Source organism: Phyllostomus hastatus, unplaced genomic scaffold (assembly GCF_019186645.2).
Source record: "Phyllostomus hastatus isolate PE091 unplaced genomic scaffold, TTU_PhHast_1.1 phas_contig_1, whole genome shotgun sequence".
Taxonomy (NCBI): domain Eukaryota; kingdom Metazoa; phylum Chordata; class Mammalia; order Chiroptera; family Phyllostomidae; genus Phyllostomus; species Phyllostomus hastatus.
Window position 1 is genome coordinate 38702862 of NW_025333498.1, and position 21127 is coordinate 38723988.

Here is a 21127-nt window from a genome sequence, read left to right on the forward strand (position 1 = left end):
GCAGAAGGCCTGGAGCATAGGAGGCAGAGGGAGTGAGGAGAAAATGTGGACAAGGGCCTTTATGATGGTTTCCACAAGAAGAGGAAAGGCAGGCTTAGAATTGGCTAGTTTGAATCATTTTGGCAGGCTCTGGGCCACAGGGTTGTTCCTAGTTGGCTGGTTGTCACAAGTGCATGTTTCACGACATATCTTTCCTATAAGTCAGCTGGGAGACTACTCGGCTAGCTGCCCACAGAACAACCCAGCACCAAGGAACAGTCAGAAGTCACACAAAGTAACTATGCTGCTCACTCAGCCTTTACTGAATGCAGGTTCACTCAAGATAGAACATCAACATACATCGATATCCTACTCATTCTCTAACAGTGTTGGAGGAGTATAACACACACAGCAATCAATGAGGGATAAAAAACCCAAGTCCCTGAGCCTCAGTCAATGGGTCCAGGAGACAGCGCGGTGGGCAAGAGAGAGCCATCAGCATCTCGCAAGGAAGATCTAGTTTCACAGGTTGGAAAGGTTATGGTCTTGATCCAGTGGAGCAGAGCCTCTGGCAGCTGATGCCAACGGGAGATCAGCATGGCAGGAGCAGCACTCTGGTGTGTGGAGCTCGGCCGTCTCAGCAGTGGTCTGGAGCCTGCTCAGTTATACCCTTGAGGGTGGTGTACTCCACCCTTTTAACTCTCTTGATAAATATCTTGGCACCCTTGATGGCAAGTGGGGAATCTCCCCAGGAGCCTATCTATGGGTGGTCCCACTCTGCAGACACTGCTGTTCTGGTCATGTGTGCAAATATTTTAGGTGTGCACCTTGCCAGATGTATCTGGCGTGACTTAGGTAGTTTCTTTCTGGAACCAAAGTGTCATGACTGACTGGCAACAATCTTGGTTGACATGAGTGATGCCGTCTTGTTTTATATACTTTATCATATCTTGACCAGACAAATGCCATTTTCTTTGTCCTGCTCTCCACACTGGTAACCTGGCCCTGGGGTGACTAGGGCAGGGAGACAGTGGCCCTGAGTGTGAGAGCCCCATAGAGGAGACGTGGGAAGTCGTTCTGCATTGATTACCTTGTATATGAAAGGCACGCTTGCAGCAAGTTATTTGTTAGCTCCAGGAATCAGGAGGGGCAGTCCCTCCAGGGTCAGAGCATTGGAAAACAAAAAATAAAAGACATGGCGAATACACAGGATAATAAAGTAAGATCCAGAAAGTTGGCCTACTTAATCACACATATCCTTTTTTCCCCTAATGATCTATACCTGTGCTGTCCAGCCCAGTAGCCCCTAGGTACCTGTGGCTATTGAGCACTTGAAATGGAGCCAGTGTGACTGAGGAAGTGAATTTTATTTGTATTTAATTTTTATTAGCTAAATATCAAAACTGAAGCAGAACAAAATAGTCTTCCATTAAACAAATTTGGTAAGAGCGTAAAATATCTAATTATTTTAATATTGATTACATGTTGAAATTAAAATATTTAGGATTAATATTGGGTTAAATAAAACACAGCATTAAAATTAATCCCACCTATGCCTTTTTACAGTTTTAAGTGTGGCTACTAGGAAATTTTAAATTATAGATGTGGCTTGCATTATATTTTATTAGACATTGCTAGTCCATATACTTATCAGTGATCGGTAGCAAAATCCTAAAACAACAATAAAATAGTGGTTTGCCCTGAGAGGTGGGTGCAAACAAAGCAAACACAGCGCGTGCCTTCCTTCTTGTTGGGGTTGGCATATGCTCTTCAGGATCTAGGAGACAGGGGTAGGGCTGGCAGGATGTGGGCATGGCTAAAAAAAAAACACACCCCAAAACTCATGCTTAAGCAGTCTCTTGAGAGAGAGAGAAATCTACCTTAGATACTGCAGTCCAGCAATGGCCCTAAGGCCAGAAGCGATCTGCATTTCCTGGCTGCCACAGTCCATGAGGACTGCCAAAGCCTGCCCTAGGCCCCCCAGCTCCCACTCCTTCCCCCAGACTGACCACTCCCAGGATGGCCAGGTCTGGCAGAGACAGGAAACAGCAAAGAACAGCAAGTGAAGGGACCAGGTTGAGGATTTTGAATGGCCTAGTGCCCATCATGCTAAGTGCCCGCTACCAAGAAGCCCTTTACCCTGGGTGTTCTTGTCTGGCAGCCAGCCCTGGGAAGTGTTCATGACTCAACAGATATCCTCAAGTTTAGACTTTGGGGCATTGTGGTTATAAATTAGTACAAGAGGTTTCTTGGCACTAGATCCAAGAGTCCTGGTCCTGTGTCAGCAGCAAGAAAGCATCTCAACTAATTGGGAGGGGCTGGAGGGAATGGAGGAAGGCAGGGTGGAGGGGGTGCTGGTAAAGGGCCAATGCTTCCTGAGCCAAGGACAAAAACAAAGCTGCTCCCAGGCTCACTAATGGGAACCCTGCTGCTCTGAGCAGGGCAGTGGTGGGGGCCATGTGTGAAAGGCTGACCTGGCAGAGCTCTGGAGGACAAGGTACCACAGCCAGCTCCACTTTGCACCCACGTACTTTGACAAGGGGCAAGGAGCACAGGCCTCCATGCAAATGTCATCTGAAATTTTGGGTCACATCTTCTAGTAAGTTAGGGGTGGGATCCCTTAGTGGAGGGCTCTCTTAAGATGGAAAAGAGAACTTCAGATGTCCAGAAAAGGACTATCTTGAAAAAGTGGACAGCTTTCTCTTTCCCACTGGAAAAAGTAATCCAATTTAATCCAAGAAGTTACTGTAGGTGCCAGGCACTGGTGTACGAGTATGGAGAGCTTAGAGGCAGAGGAGGTCACCACGCAAGTGTTGTGACAGGGAAGTAGGGAGGAAGTAGCCTCATCTGAGAAAGCTTGTCAGAGAAGGCCTCTTCCAAAAATATATACATGAAAATATGTGAAAAAGGAATCAAAATGTTATGCTGTAAAAAATCAGTTAAACACAAAAGAAGGTAGTAGTGGATAAAATGGAGGGGAAAGAGGTATGACATACAGAAAACAAAGAGAAAAATGGCAGAAGTTAGATCTTCCTTATTAGTAATTACATTAAATGTAAATGGATTAAGCTCTCTAATCAGAAGGCAGATATTGGAAACTAATTAAAAACAACACAACTATTTGCTATCTATAAGAGATGCACTTTTGATCCAAACACACAAATTGGTTGAAAGTGAAAGGAAAAAATAATTTTCAGCAAAATGGTCACCAAAAGAATGATGGCTTGGCTGCATTGGAAATATGAAAAATATGTTAGATAATATCAGGAAAAGCTAGACTTTAAGTCAAAAACTATTACAAGAAACAAAGGAGGATATATATGAAGAAGGTCAACTCATTGAAAAAATATAATATTATAAACATAAACACACCAAACAAGAGAGCCCCCCAATATATAAAGCAAATATTGACAAAACTGATGGAGGGAATAGAGAGTTTTATGATCATAGTGGGAGATTTCAATAGCCCACTTTCAATAACCACTAGGACACCTAGGGAGAGATTAATAAGGGAAGAGAGGACTTTAACACACTATAAACCAACTAGGCTAACAGACATCTATAGAACACTCTCCCCTCAAAAGCAGAAATACACATTTTTTTCCCCAAGTACACATGGAATATTCACCAGGATAGACCATATGTTAAGCCATAAAATAAGTTTTAACAAATTTAAAAACACTGAAATTATACAAAGTGTCCTGCAGATTAGGATAGAATGAAATTACAAATCAATAACAGAAAGAAAACTGGAAAGAAAATTAACAAGTATGTGAAAATTAAACAACACACTTTTGAATAATCAAATGAGTCAAAAAGAAATCACAAATAATCTAGAAAATAGTTTGAGATTAATGAAAACAAAAATATGATACACCAAAACTTATGGGTGCAGCAAAAGCAGAGCTCAGAGGGAAATTTATAGCAGTAAATAACTACATTTAAAAATGAATAAAGATCTCAAATCAATAACCTAACTTTATATCTTAAGGAAGTGCAAAAAAAAAATCAAACTAAACCCTAAGCTAGCAAATAGGAAATAAAGATGTGAATAAAGATAAGTGAAATGCAGACTAGAAAAATGATAGAATCAATGAAACCAAAAGTTGATTCTTTAAAAAGATCAACAAAATTGAAAAAAGTTTTAGCTAGGCTGACAAAGAATAAAAGAGAGAAGACACACAAAAAAACTAGTAAATTGTAAGAGTGTGAAATTCAATATAAAAAGGCAAACAGCCCATTTGAAAGGCAAATAGGGAACTTGAGTAGACATTTCAGATATACAAATTGCCAAAAAGCACATGAAAACATTCTCAATTTCATTAGTCATTAGGGAAATGCAAATCAAAACAATGAGATATCACTTCACAAACACTAGGATGACCATAATTAACAAAAGAAAAATAGTAAGTGTCAGCAGGAATCTGGAGAAATTGGAACTCATGAATATTGCTGGCGCAGGTGTAAAATGGTTCAGCCGCTGTGAAAAGCAGTTTTGTGCTTCCTCAAAAAGTGAAATACAGAGTTACCATATGACCCAGTAATTTTACTCCTAATTAAATACTCAAGGACACTGAAAATAGGCACTTACATTACTACATGTACACACATGTTCACAGCAGCATTATTCATAATGGCCTGAAGTGGGAAAAACCAAAACAAACACATCAATGAGTGAATGGATAAAGAAATTGTGGTATATACAAATAATGCAACACAATACAGCCATAAAAAATAACAAAGCACTAGTGGTACATATACCACAACATAAATAAACCTTAAAAACATTATGATAAGTGAAATAAGCCGGACACAAAAGGTCACATATGTTTCCATTATTATACAATATTGGGAGTAGATAAAGCCATAGAGACAGAGAAACTGGTGGTTGCCAGAGGCTGCAGGGAGCAGGCAGCTGTGAGTAACTTGCTTAATAGCTGTGGGGTTTTCTTTCTGGGTGTTTTTGAACTAGGTAGAATGGTAATTGCACAACACTGAATTGTATAGTAAATACCACTGAACTCTTCACACTAAAATGGTTGACTTCATGTTATGTGAATGTTATCTCCAAAAAATGTGTATCTGTAAAATTCAAGCATTAAGAAAACGTCCTGCCTTAATGTCAGGTGAGATGGCATTTAGACCAAAAATCACCAAACATGACAAAGAAAGATATTCTAAATAAGATGATTTAAATTTGATACTGAAAAGTAAAATAGAAAAGAATAGGCAGAATAACTGAAAAACAGAAAAGCAATGATTGGAGACTATCTCTCTGATATTTAAAATACTTTAGCCCTGGCTGGTGAGGCTCAGTGGGTTGGATGTCATCCTACAAACCAAAAGGTCACTGGATCACTTCCTGGTCAGGGCACCTGCCTGGTTTGTGGGCTAGGCCCCAAGTTGAGGGATTGCAAGAGGCAACCAACCAATTTTTCTCTTGCACATTGATGCTTCCCTCCCTCTCTTTCTCCCTTCCCTCCTCTTTCTCTAAAAATACATACAAACAAACATACATATATACATACATTACAATAAAGTACTATGAAGCCCAATAATTAAAACAATAAGTTGATAACACCAATACAACAGAAAAAAAACAGAAATAGACCCAAATATATATAAGAATTTAGAATATGATAAAGGGAAGACATCATCAATGAAAGAAAAATGGACTTACTAACAAAAGTTTAATACAATTTTGAATAAACTTGAACCTATATCTCATCATTTGCCAGGATAAACTGCAAGTAGATCAATGTTTAAATATAAAAAAATGAAGTGATGCAAGTCTTAGAAGATAGCAAGGAGGTAAACACTTTACAACTTTTGAGTGGGAAAAGGCTTTTTAACCACGACTCAATAACTAAGGCATTAAAAATTGATATACTTGACTTCTGGCCAAGATGGAGGCATAGGTGGACACACTGTGCCTCCTCGCACAACCAAAACTAAGGACAACAAAAATTTAGAAACAAACAAAAAAACCCAGAACAGACAGAAATGAACTATATGGAAGTCTGACAACCATTCATCCAGACTGGTAAGAAGGGCAGAGTCGGAAGCTACAGAGAGGGGTTGAGGGGTCCCAGCAGGAAAAAGCAGTGGCTGGCAGATCCGGGTGCACAGGGTGCAGGCGGCAGTTGGTGGACCCCAGGCGTGCAGGGGTGGCTGACAGACTGGTGGCAGATCCTAGGTGCGGGAGGCAGCTGGCTGTCTGCAGTCACACATTTGCATGCAGAGAAACCAGGTGAAAATGGGCAGTGACACAGACTGAGCAACCCAGGGACCTAGCGCCAGGAAATAAAGCCTGAAAGCACTGATTGAAAACATCTGTGGGGGTTGTGGTGCCGGGAGAATCTCCCAGCCTTACAGGAGAGTTCGTTGGAGAGACCCACAGGGTCCTAGAACATACACAAGCCCACCCGCCTGGGAGCCAACACCAGAAGAGCCCAATTTCCTGGTGGGAAATGGCAGAGGGGACTGAAATCTGAGAGAGAGAGTGAAGCAAGTGCCATTGTTCCCCCTGTGACCTCGCCCCCACATACATTGTCAAAACCCAATGACTGGGTTGCCCCACCCTGGTGAATACCTAAGGCTCCACTCCTCAATATGTAACAGGCGTGACCAGGCCAAAAAAAAAAAAGGCTCAGACAGAACAAATCAAAGCTCCAGAGTCAATACTTTTAAGCGACTAAGAGATAGCCAATCTATCAGATGCATAGTTCAAAGCACTGGTGATCAGGATGCTCACAGAATTGGTTGATTTTGGTCACAAATTAGATGAACAAATGAAGGCTACACTAAGTGAAATGAAGAAAAATGCACAGGGAACCAATAGTGATGGGAATAAAATTGGGACTCAAATCAGTGGAGTGGACCAGAAGGAAGATAAAAACATACAATCAGAAAAGAATGAAGAAACAAGAATTCAAAAAAATGAGGAGAGGCTTAGGAACCTCAGGACATCTTTAAACATTCCAATATCTGAATTATAGGGATACCAGAAGGAGAAGAGGAAGAGCAACCAGTGGAAAACTTATTTGAACAAATAATAAAGGAGAACTTCCCCAATCTGGCAAAGGAAATAGACTTCCAGGAAGTTTAGGAAATTCAGAGAGTCCCAAAGAAGTTGGACCCAAGGAGGAACACGCCAAGGCACATCATAATTATATTACCCAAGGTAAAAATGAAGTAGATAATTCTAGAAGCAGCAAGAGATAAGGGGACAGTCACCTACAAAGGAGTTCCCATCACCCTGTCAGCTGATTTCTCAAAAGAGATCTTGCAGGCAAGAAGGGGCTGGAAAGAAGTATTCCAGGTCATGAAAGGTAAGGACCTCCATCCAAGATTGCTCTATCCAGCAAAGCTTTCATTTACAATGGAAGGGCAGATAAAGTGCTTCTCAGATAAGGCCAAGTTAAAGGAGTTCATCATCACCAAGCCCTTATTATATGGAATGTTAAAGGGACTTATCTAAGAAAAAGAAGATAAAATATATGAACAGTAAAAAGACATCAAACTCACAGTTATTAACAACCACACCTAAACCAAAAACAAACTAAGCAAACAAATAGAACAGGAACAGAACCACAGAAATGAAGATGACATAGAGGGTTAGCAACAGAGGAGTGGGAGGAGGAGAGAATGAAAAAAGGTATAGAGAATAAGTAGCATAGATGGTAGGTAGAAAATAGACAGGGGGAGGGCAATAATAGTATGGGAAATGTAGAAGCTAAAGAACTTATGACACATGGACATGAACTAAAGGGGGGAATGTGGGTGTGAGGGGGTGTGCAGGGTGGAGAGGAGTGAAGGGGGAAAATGGAACAACTGTAATAGCATAATCAATAAAAAAGAAAAAGAAAAAATATAAATTAAAAAATTGATATACTAAACTATATAATTTTTTAAAAGATTTTATTTATTTATATTTTAGAGAGGGAAGGGAGGAAGATAGAGAGAGAGAAACATCAATGTGTGGTTGCTGGGGGTTATGGCCTGTGACGCAGGCATGTACCCTGGCTGGGAATCGATCTTGCGACACTTTGGTTCACAGCCCGCGCTCAATCCACTGAGCTACGCCAGCCAGGGAACTATATAATTTTTTTTAAAAACTTGTGTGATGAAAATATATTAAGCAAAGTTATAAGACATATACTTGCCATTTCTACCACAGAGAAAGTGCTAATTTTTCTGTTTTATAAAGTGTTCCTAGAAATTATGTAAAGGACCAATAATCCAATTTTAAAAATTGGTGAAGGAACATAAAAGTGCTCCTTAAGTTTATGAAAAAATCGATACTCAATCTCTTTCATTATGATTAAACCCACACTAAAATACCATTTTCACCTTTCAGATCAACAACAATGCCAAAGTTTAAAAACACACTACTGGTGAGGCTGGGTGGGAATGGACACTAAAATATGACTAGTAAGAGCACAAAACCCCACACCCTCCAGAACGCTGTTAAAACCTACTCAGATTGCAAATAGCCTCTGACTCATTACGTACATTTGGGGCATCGACTTCACAGATAGACCTGGACACACAGGAAGTGACACAGGTAGCACTTGTTCATAAAGCTCGTGTTGATGAACAACAGACCGCCAGCCATATCTGGCCTGCTACTGCTTCTTTATAGTCTGTGTAAGCTCAGAATAAGTTTTACATTTTTAAGTGGTCGAAAAAATCCAAATAAAAATAATATTTTTATGTCACATGAAAATTATATAAAATCAAACATTACATTTCAACATCCATGCAGCTTTAAATTTCAACACTAAAAATTTTGTGGAAAATTTTCTCTTGTGTTAAATAAGTATCAACATAATAACCTTAACTTCTATTGGCTCAAAAAGACTAAAGTATGTATTTGCTATCTGGGCCTTTACAGAAAGTTTGCCACCACCTACATTACAGCACTGTTTACAGAAACAAAAGATGGGAAGTAATCCAAATGTTTGGCAATGTGGACATAATAATCAATGATACATTCCCAAAATAGAATTCTATGCAGCTATAAAAAATTCCTATTGTAATGATAAAAATTTCTCAAATATTCTTTTAAATAAAAAAGGTGAAAAATAAAGTATATAGTTTGTTCCATTTTGTGTAAGAAAGAAGGAAAATAAGAGTATGAGCAGATGGCCTGAACAGACATTTTTCTAAGAAGACATACAAATGGACAACAGATATATAAAAAGATGCTCAACTTCACTAGCTATTAAGAAAATGCAAATCAAAGTTACAGTGAGATACCACCTCACACAAGTTGGGATGGCTATTATCAACAAGACAAGTGATAACAAGTGTTGGAGAGGATGTGGAGAGTCAGGAACCTTCATTCACTTCCAGTGGGAATGTAAACTGGTACAGCCACTATGGAAAATGGTATGGACAGTCCTCAAAAAATTAAGAATAAAACTACCATATGACCCAATAATCCTTCTTCTGAAGAATTTGAAAACATTTATTTGTAAAGATATATGGGTCCCTATGTTTGTTGTAGAATTATTCATGGTGGCCAAGACATGGAAATAACCCAAGCGTCTTTCAGCAGATGACTTGTTACATACTAGATGTGGTGCATGTATACAATGAAACTCAGCCATAAGAAAAGAGGAAATACTGCCATTTGCAACAACATGGATGGACCTTGAGAATATCATTCTAACCAAAATAAGTCAGACAGAAAAGAACAAGAATCATAATTTCACTCATATGTGGGATATAAAACAGAAAGCAACAAATAAGCAAACAAAAATCTCATTGACACAGACAACCCAATGCAATATAGAGATGATGTATAATATTGTACATTTGAAACTTATGTAATATTAATAACTAATGACAGCCCAATGAATTTAATAACAAAAAAAGAATGAGTATTTTTGTGGGTCTTTTTGCTGTATTTGCACTGAGAAACACTATGAAGACAAACCAGAAACTAACAAATATGGAAATATGGCTCTCTGTAGAGGGGGCAGGGACAGGCATGGGAGACACCTGACTGCAGTGTTTTAATTGCTCAGTCCCTGCACCTAGAAACACTATCTGGTATATGATAGGTCTTCAATGAATGTTTATTGAATGAATGAGTGAATGAGACATTCTGTATGGTCTTAAAGAGTAGAGCTTGGACCAATGGGTAGGAATTAGAGGAAGACTGCAGCTCAACATCAGGAAAATTTAATAAATCACTCGAAGCAGGAATAAACTGCATTGGAATGTGGAAGATCCCAAAGGATCACTTGTTAGTATGTTGATTTCTAAACCTGAATATATTAAATTGGGTGGGGGGGGGTGGGCAGTGAGGCAGGAAAAGAAGATTCCTAGGACTCATTTTATTTTATTTTTAAATTTTATTTTTTTATTGTCTATACTATTACAATTATTCTTGCTTTTTCTCCCTTTCCCCACATCCAGGCAACCCGACCTTCTCCCATCTCCAAATCAGTCCCCATATTGTTGTCCAGGTCCAGGAGTTGTGCATAAATGTTCTTTGGTTAATCCCTTCACTGTCTTTCATCCCGTCCCTTCCCTTGCCTCCAGCAGCTGTCAGTCTGTTCCACGTATCTATGCTCTGTTTGTTAATTGTGTTAATTAGATTCCACATATAAGTGAGATTATGTGTTATTTTTCTTTCACTGACTGACTTACTTAACTTAGGTCCAGCCACACTGTTGCAAAAGGTAAGAGGTTTTTCTTTTTCACTGGTCCATTGTGTAAGTGTACCACAGCCTTTTTATCCACTCATCTACTGATGGGCACCTAGACTGCCTCCAGATCTTGGTTATTGTAAATAGTGCTGCTATGAATGTAGGGATGCATATATTTTATTGTACTGGTGTTTCAAGATCCTTAGGATATATTCCCAGAAGTGCAATTGCTGGGTCAAAAGGGAGTGCCATTTTTAATTTTTTGAGGATACTCCATATTATTTCTCATAGTTGCTGCACCAGTCTGCATTCCCACCAACAGTGCACTAGGTTTCCCTTTTCTCCACATCCTTGGTAACACTTGTTGTTTGTTGATTTATTGGTGATAGCCATTCTGACAGGTGTGAGCTAATATCTCATTGTGGTTTTAATTTTCATTTCTCTGATGATTATTGCTGTTGAGCAGTCATTAATAGTTCTATGGGCCATCTGTATGTCCTCTTCAGAGAAATGTCTATTTAGCTCTTTTTCTCATTTCTTAATTGGGCTGTTTGTCTTCCTGGTGTTGAGCCATATTAGCTCTTTGTTTATTTTAGAGATTAAACCATTGTTAGACACACTACCATTGGCAAATATATTCTCCTGTACAGTAGGTTCCCTCTTCATTTTGATGATAGTTTCTTTAGCTGTGCAGAAGCTTTTTAATTTGATGTAGTCCCATTTGTTTATTTTCTCCTTTGTTTCCAATGCCCTAGGAGATACATCAGCAAACACATTGCTACATGAGATATCTGAGATTTTACTGCCTAAGTTTTCTTCTAGGACTTGTTATGGTTTTGAGACTTATTTTTAAGTCTTTTAAACACTTTAAGCTTATTTTGTTTATGGTGTAAGTTGCTGGTCTAGTTTTATTTATTTTTTTTGGCATGTATTGATCCAGTTTTCCCAACATCACTCATTGAAGAGACTGTCTTCGCTCTATTGTAGGCTCTTGCCACCTTTGTCAAATATCAATTGATCATAAAGGTGTGGGTGAATTACTGGGCTCTCTGTTCTGTTCCATTGAGCTATACGTCTGTTCTCATGCCTGTATCGGGCTGTTTTTATTACAGTGGCCTTGTAGTATAGTTTCATAGCAGAAGTTGTGATACTGCCAGCTCTGCTCTTCTTTCACAAGACTGCTGAGGCTCTTTGAGGTATTTTTTGGTTCCATATAAACTTTTGGAATATTTGTCCTAGTTCTGTGAAATGTGCCATTGTTATTTTTATAAGAGTGGCATTGAAAGTATAGATTGCTTTGGGTAGAATGGACATTTTAAAGATGTCCTTTTAAAGTAATCTTCATTTCTGCCTATTTCTTATTTATGGTTTATATATATGTTTTTAATGCTTACTCTCTCTTCAAGTTCTCACTGAGATCATCCATTCTTCCCCTAAGTTCTTGGAGCACCCTTCTAATCATTATTTTAAACTCTGTATCTGGTTTTTGTGTTGCTTCCATTTCACCTATATCTTCTAATACTTTTTATGGGAATTTCTGTTGTTCTTTTACTTGGGACATTTGATCTTTGTGTATTAGGTAGGAGTGCTATGTTTCCAGAACCTGCTTTGCTTGTTTTATGATAAAGATGTCTTGCTGGAGTCAGTTGCACAATCTTTCTGAATACCTGAACTCTGTGGTCCAGGAATGCTTCTTGTGGGTTTTGTGTCCCCCTGGATGCAGTTGCATCTTAAATGCTGGTGGCTCTTTTGTGGGTAGAGTTATCCCTTGAGGTGACTGTGAGAGTGACCCTCGATCTCCAAGTGTGGGATGATGTGCAGTTGCTGCCCTGTGATGTGGCACTGCTCCCAGCAGGGTCTGGGGCCTGCAGGAATCCCCCTTTGGGTGTACTGATTGTGTGGCTCGTTCGTTCGAGCTTTCTTGTGGGCTGAAGCCCACCATTAGTTTTGTTCTTTCTAGGTCCAGTTTGGATGAGGTTCAGATACAGGTCACTGTCAGATGTTGTGTGTAGTCAGCCCTAGGCTTTCCCTCTGTAGCTATCATGCTGTTCACTGCTCGTGTCTGTGTCTACTGGACCTGCGTGTGCCAATGAGGTGCCAAGCTGTGTGGAAGAGTTAGTTTCTTCCTGGCTGGAGCTGGTGGCAGCTCTCTATGAGAGCTGAGGCTCCCTGAGGTCCACCTCCACCTTTTAGCCAGCCACTCTGCCTCTCCCTGAGGTTACCTGGTCTTCCTCCTAGGGCTGAATAAATTGGAATCTCTGAAGATGAGCCCAGAAGTCTGTTTTTTTTGTTTGTTTGTTGTTTGTTTGTTTTAAGGGTCTCGGGAAATCCTGATGTAATCAGCCTGGCACTGTTTATTTTCTTATTTATTCAGGAGCTATTTACTGAGCCTCTGTTTACATTCCAGGCTGCTGTAGGAGGTAATGAGGACAGAGCCTGGAATAAGACAGGCACTGTTCCAGCTCTTAATGAGACTAGAAGTCTAGGAGGAGAAACAGGCCACAAGCAAGTACATGAACAAATACACAGGCAGTTTCAGGTAGAAATATATGCTATGATGAAAGTAAAACAAAAACTAAACAAAAGTGAACTGATAGAGTTTAACTGCAGAATTTAGAAAAGGTTAGGAAAGGTCCCCTGAGGATGTATTTCAGCCAGGAACTGTGTAAGAAGGAGCTATAGTCATGTGGAGATATTAAGAGTGTTCCAGAGGGAGCAGAGCACAAAGGCTGTGGTAGGAACAGTTAATGGGTACAGGTAGACCAAGAAGGCCACTGTGGCTATAGGAGACGACAGAGGTAATTCAGATCTAAGAGGCGGGCAGGGAGCGGGTCAAGAAGGGCTGTGTAGGCCAGGGTAGAAAGCTGGATTTTTATTTTAAAAGTAATGTGAAGCCCTGGAGTTTGGGAACCATGTTAGTGGCATTCAAAAACCCCATCTGCCAGATGCAGGAGTTGGAGCCTAGATGCTGGTTGGCTGATCTGTTCCCGTCTTCTGCATTGGTACATGTGTATGCCTTTTTTTCCCACAGGGTCAACACTTAAAATTTTATATCCCTGACTGTCCAAGGGTGTCTTAAACAAAGTGAGTGGCCAACAGTTGCATAAAATGATAAATTCAGGTATTCTGAAAAATTAGTAAATAAAATCAAAAGAAGATATCTAAATTTCCATGTGATCTCTGTAGATTTTTTAAGCATTATTACCAGGAGCTCACTCCTCCAGTAATTTACCACTTTTCAGTGACATTGCTAGTTTGCAAGATATATCTAATTTAAATACTTGCAAATAAGTATCTTTAATCCAATGAAATTAGGCTGAATTAGTGAATATATACATGCATGCAAAATTTCTGAAAAGTTGGCTTGCAATAAAAAAATTTTGTTTAAGCAATGGCTGCTTATATGTAATAATCTTAAATACTACCCTAAATGCAAATGGACATTAAAATATAAATTTCAAGGCATGCAATATTTAATGGTCTGTAAACCCATGCAATATGTATAACAAACTCTAAATGTTCATTTGTAGAATGGCCATTGATACTTTCAAACTTAGAACTTAAAACAAAGAGCCAAAAACCACTTAGACAAGCATTTGTTGGACCAAGTTCATGAGTGTTAAGAAATCGCACAGGAATTGGCAGCCTTCTTGGGTTAATCCCAGGTCAGGCACCATCTAGCTCTGTGGACAAGCTTCTTCATCTCTCTGGGTCCTAGTTTCTTCCTATGTAAAATGAGAGAGTTAGATGAGATCATCAGTAGGACTCCTTTTTAGTTATAAAAAGTCTATGCAATCTATTTCCAAGACAGAATAGAAAAGGGCAAAGCTTTTGAGAAAAGGGTTTTTCTCATTCACAAACACTGACACAAATTTCACCCGCAGTGATGGAGGCTGGGGAGAGCAGCACTTTTGAAAGCATCCAGGACAGAGTGGTTTACAGATGAATAAATCAATCCCATGTGAAACCGTATTTGGAAGAGAACTGGTGTGAAATGTCAACAAGTGGGCACATATGCTATTTGCATTTTTGGGCAAGCATCTGCTGTGACTTCAGTGTGAGCAAGCATCCTCTCTCCAAAAGAGCACGAGTGGAAAGCTTTGCTACATTCCTGATAAATGTGTTGAAATACGATTTTTTTACAACCCCCCCAGAAAGCGTGATGCATAAGGAAATATTCATTAATCACAAACTCCAGATATAAGCCATGCAGCAATCATTAGTGAAGAGAGATTACCAGCTCACAAACACAATGACAAAACCAGGAGCTAGAAAATCTGCTCCCAGATTTTCTTATACTTGAGCACAACTACTAATTCTGTATAAATATAAGCAGAAAAAAAGGCTTTTAGGGATCTTAAAACAAAGCCTATTTTCTGCCACTATCCACCTACAACCATCTGCCAGAGTATGGCTCAAGGAAGATTATGGAGACCTCCTAAAGAAAGCGTCACAAGGAAAACGAGTTTCTGACGCTGCAGGTCAATCACTTTAAGCGTAACTGAACTATTTTAGATTCCAGTCTGTTTGGTTAATAAGTCCAAGAGAAATAAAAATATGTATTGTGATCAACATGTTTTACTTTAAAGTAACAATAAAACATATAAAAAGGAAATCTCTTGACTCTCTTTGATAGCACTAATTTTTTTTTTTTTTTTGCTTATTTATTCAACAAGTATTTCAGTAAGCACCACGTGCCAGGGTCTGTGCTGAGCACAGGAGATATAACAGAAACCAAGTCCCTTCCACCACGAGGCTCATGGACTAGTAAACAAGTAATTAAAATGATTTCCTTCCTATCACTGACAGATAAGGGGCTGGGACAGAGAAAAATGGAGGAGGAAGGCCAGAGAACAAACATCTCTCTCAAGAAGGGACACTCAAAGCCTAGATGAGGAGCTAATAGGCAGAGAGAAGTATATGAGGCAGAACGGATGTCCCCGTGCAATGGCACTGGGGTAGGAAGTTGTTTGTTGAAGTCAGGACCCAGATCCTCCAATGGGGCTCCAGTGTAGTGAGGTGAGGAAATAACAGGAGGAATTAGAAAAGGAAGGAGATCTTAATCATGGTAGGAATTGGGATTTCAATTATTTTATTTATTTATTTATTTCCCAGAGCAAGGGGAAGGGAGGGAGAAAGATCAATGTGTGGTTACCTCATGGGTGACCCCCACGGGGGACGTGGCCTGTAACCCAGGCATGTGCCCTGCCCGGGAATCAAACTTCAATCCTTTGGTTTGCAGGCCAACACTCAATCCACTGAGCCACACCAGCCAGGGCAGAATTCAGGTTTTAAATGTAAATGGGAAGCAAGAGAGAGGTTTTAGGAGACAATTGAGATCATCTGACTTTTAAGGGCTATTTGCTATTGATTGGAAATGGACAAGAATGGAAGTGGGAAGGTGTTATGAGGCTGGTGCAGTGCAAGAGATGGCCACAGTCTGGACAAGGTGGTGGTAGCCTGAACAAGCAGAAAAATGGATGAGCCCAACATATATTTTAGAGCTCATGTCAAAAGGTTTGTTGATGGATTTAACATGGTGGAGGGGATGGTGAGGAAAGGGAGGAATCAACATGACTCTTGGGCACATGGTAGTGCCATATCTGAGATGGTGAACACTGAGGGGAGTGGTGCTGGCACGAGGAGGTGGTGGTAACAGATTTGGGAGCATGTAGGCAAGACTGTTTGCACGTGGTTAAGTATGAGCATGTCTGTGAGACTTTCAAGTGGTGTCAACGAAACATTGGGTATGAGAGAATGAAATTCAAAGCAGAGTTCTGAGATAGAATACACATTTTGAAAGCACCAGGATAAAGACCATATTTCAAATCTATGGCAGGGAAGAGTATAGAGAGGCAAAGAGGTCCTCGGAAAGAGAAGGCGCCAACGCGCTGTGTAAATGTTAGGAAAGTAAAATTCTCCTAGAACAGCTTCTTAAGGACAGTAACTTTGTTCTTGTGGACAAATGTACAGTAATAAATATATACCTGGAAAGGGTGTACTGGTAGCCACAGTCTAGAGAACCTGAAAGCCTCTAACACTGGAAATAAATCAACATTTGAAAATTGGGTAATGAGACCACAGAAATGTTCTGTCTCTAAGCACGTTGATGTTCTGGGAGTGATTTGGGAACTTAGACTGCTTGGAAGGGAAGGTGTGAGGTATATTTATGAATTGCTGTAGAGAATTTAAGTAACCACAATTTTAATCCATTGGGCATTGCAAGACAGTTATTTTTTAATAAAACACATGATCTCAAAACCTTAGTGGATCAGGGAAAGGCATTTGTTACAAGGAATTCTTCCTAATGAGCGCTATTTCTAGTGGCCATGGAGAGGCATTCTCTGTATTCCTTTGGAGCTAATGAGACTCAGGGAAATATTTTAGCCCTCCTTATTGTACAGCTAAGGAAATAAATTCTGAGCTTTTCAGTAAAGTTACTTGTCCACTGCCACAACCAGTAAACAGAAAAATTAGACTAGTCATTCGTGACCTCAGCTGCAGTCAACAAACACGATCTGGTGAGCTTACAAACAAAAATACAACCATGCAATCATACACGCAAGCAAACAAAAGAATACAAACAAACAAAAAATACTGGTACCCTGACCCACTTTGGAGAATCAAGCAGCCTGGGATGAGATCCACACACCTGTACTTTTACAAGCTCTCCAAGGTGTTTCTGAGGGCTAGAAGTACTGGGTAGGATGTCAGTTCAGGACTTCTGATCTGTATCTTCACTTTTTATCTCACTGCTAAACTCTCATCGCCTGTATTTCCTTACCAACCCAAACCACTCATTTCTGCCTACTTGCATTCTACCTCTGCATAATTCTCCCAAAGGAGGTTAGGAAACTCCCTGGATTACCAGATCCTCCTCCTCGATTGCTGCCCTGTGTGTGTCTTCTTCAGTGCCACCTGCCCCAGGTTGCCCTGGCCACATAGATGCTGATGTTCTGCTGTTCAGTTTTCTTCTCAGTCTCCTCTTTCTCCAGCTGATCTCACCCACTCATTTCCACAAAACTTTTGTGCTGATGGCATGCAGGCTTATCTCCAGACTGGACCTCACCTCTTGTCTACCACCTAGGTGTATGGAATTTGATTCACAAAGTAGCACAATGTTTGCACTAAAGAGTAGATTGAATGGTTCCTTTGTAGGGGCAAGACTAGTGAGTGGTAGTGGGATGGAGTTAATCCAATTATTGAGATGTGGTAGACACTCCCTGGAGTGGCCCTATAGTTCCTTAGTATCTATACCTATTGTCCCTTGGAGTGTGGATAAGACCTGTGAGGGGCTTCTCATAGCATAGGGCAAAAGTGAAAGGATTTTACAGATGTCATTAAGGTCCTAAATCAATCAGTTGACTGAGTTAATGAAAGCAGATCAGGCCGTACAGACCTGACCTAATTAGATGAGCCCTTTAAGAGGACTTCACTGAAGCAAGAGACTTCACATGGCATAAACTCTCCTCCATTGCTAGCTTTGAAGAAGCAAATGCTGTGAATTCTACAGCCGCAAAGTGGTGAGGTCTGCCCACAATATGAGGGAGCTGAGATGTGACTGCTTCCTTACCGAGCTTTTAAATGAAAACAGAGTTGCTGCCGCCTGGATTTTGGCCTTGTACTAGATTCCCAACCCACATTATGTGTTGCTTATAACAATTTATTACTCAGCAGCAGATTACTAATGTTTTATGTTAAAAGCTGAAATCTTGCATGTTGGCTTTCCCTAACTTGGGCTGACCAAAACCTACTCACATCAGTGAGAAGAGCACAGGCATTAGTAAGACAGGGAGCTGTGTGTGCCCATGACCTTCAGCAGCCCTGGTACTGAGCAGAGGAAGAACACAGTATTCATCTATACACTAAAGGCAGGGTTTCAACATTGGCAAATGGGAAATGCCATTGCTTTACACTCTGCCATTGATCAAATCAAGTTTGCATATGGAAGGTGAAATAATTTTCTTTTTGTGAGTGGAGTTGGTCTCTTGTTCTAGCAGTGATAAGTAACTGCAGAACCCTAGGCTTTCCTGAGAATAACAGGTGTTTATTCTGAGGTGGGGTCAGTGTTTTTAGATATTTTATCATCGCCTGACCCACAGCATTACTCTGATCAGTCAGCCAGTGAAGGGTTTTGTTCAAATACGCAGTAATATGACAAGGGAGACTTCATGAGAATTACAAAATGTCCTTAAGTACAGGCAGAACCCTTAATTTTGATATGATATAAAAGATCCTATTTCAAGATAGCCCGAGCCTAAAATTCTATACCAAATAAATTGTTACTGGAGAAATATGTGGCTTAATGTTACCTTCCTCTTCGCTGTTAAAATCTCAAGCTTTGTAGTAAGCCATAGCCAAAGAGGTTAAGCCCATGTTTGAAATAAGAAAGAGTTCCCTTCAGATATAGAAAAAGACATGGCAGGAAAGTCTGATTTGTTACTGATCTTTTTGAATGGTGCTGGTAAATCAGCAAATGGACTTACCAGTAGCAGAGGTTGATTTTTCTGGGAAGCAAGAGAGCTCTAACCAGGGAAATGAGAGGGGGAGGACTGAGATTTGATTCTGGTAGCACCAGACCTGGCAGAGATGTTGTAGGTTACTGAATTCTACCTGTTTGTTTTATGACACGAGTTCAGTGATATGAAGAGGATAAAATCACCAGCCAATTAAATGGCACAGAAAGTATAAAAACCCAGCTCAACAAATTTACAATCTACTGCCCGGTGTTGTCTGTCTTGTTTCCCCACTCACGCCTCCTCTCAAAAATGTAATTCTTGTGCCCTTCTCAGACTTGTAGTCACTGAAGTTGGTTAGAACTGTTAGTTCCACACGAGCTCAGCTGCACAACTGTCCATACTCCAGTCAGCCTCGATGACATTAATGACTGAAGAAAAGCTCTAGACTGTATCTCAGTGTTAGGTCCCACACCATTTACTTTCTTGGTGAGAAAGCAGTAGCACATGGGCCATCCAGAAACTTTCACCAAGCCTGTCCCTGGGCTTCCTTTCTGGAGTTTCACGAAAACTTCCTTATCTTACAGATGGAGAAACCAGGTCCAGAGAGGGCAAAACTCAGCCAAGTCCTGGCCCAGACCCAGCTCCCAGTGCCTAGTGCTGACTGAGAGCTTCAGCACTTACTGACCAGGTCTGACAGAGGAGGATGCACTCATCGGTTTGGGTTTGCTGGGTGGATGGCTAAAAGCCACAGTTGGATCTAAAGCGTTCAGTCTGGGAAGTAAAAAACAAACATTAATTGCCTGGTGGTCTAACAGTGGAGGTGGCTGTTTTCTAAATGAAATTTAAAACTCTGCTACAGATGCTCCCAATAAATGGACTGAGAAATACAGTTAAGTACTTCTTTGAAGAGTACTTCTTCCATACTAAAGATGAAAACAGTGGTTTAAGTGCTGACTAGTTAAGTTTAATTGCTGACTCCACAACTTTCCAGCTATGTGACATATTTAACTTCTCTAAATTTCATTTTCCTGATGCGTAAAGTAAGAAAAATAATAGTACTTCATACAACTGTTGTCAGGTCCCTAGGAGAGAACTCCACATGCTCTGACACTAGCAATTCTGTTGTGGTTAATGCTGAAGACATCTTCTGTCTTACGGGATAAAACAGTCACAGTTATTCGAGATATCCTTAAATTTTTGAAATTCAATTTGCCAAGTCAGTTAAAAAGGACAACAAAACATTTCAGTCAAAAGTGTATTACTGATCAATAAAATCTGCTCAAATATGGCATTATATAATAGGGAGAAGGTTCTGAAATGTTAGTCCTCTGTACTGCCTTCCCCCTGAAAAACAACTTTGGTAATAAAGAACACTAAGCATAGTTGCAAATACTGTAATCCCTATTTTTGCAAAAGAACATGTGTGTATACAGTGTGTATATATTCTTTATATGTACCCTCCAGATACTTTTATTCTTCCCTTAGTCTTTTGCAAAAGGAAGATGTGCTGTAACACATCATGAAATATACTGGGAGCTCTCATAGTAACTGGTCATGATGATCTTCAATTACTAGGAAAGGAAGGGTACTCACTCTCTTTGGGAAGGCAGATGACTAGTTTATAAATATTTTTATCTATATTGAGTTTTATAAGATATCCCAAGAACACGAGAGTTACCCCTTTGTTTAAAACAAACTTAGTACACACTCCATCAAAAACCATTCTCCAAGGATTCTAGGAGCTTGACTGACCTACAGGTACCAACACTAGTTTCTTCAGAAAACCAAGAGAGATATTGGTATTGTCCAGGGGAGGGCCCATGCAAAAATAAACTATTCTTGGATTTAATATGGTGAAAGTAAGTATCTGTCATGTATGTTTTTAAAGAACACTGGAAAAATGTGTGTGCAAGTAACTGAAATGCCATCTGTGAAACAGTTACAACCACCAAAATAAGGAAGGCTTATTTTTCTATTTTACTTCAAAGGAACACATAAATTGGTCATCAGTCTGATAAATTCTGGATT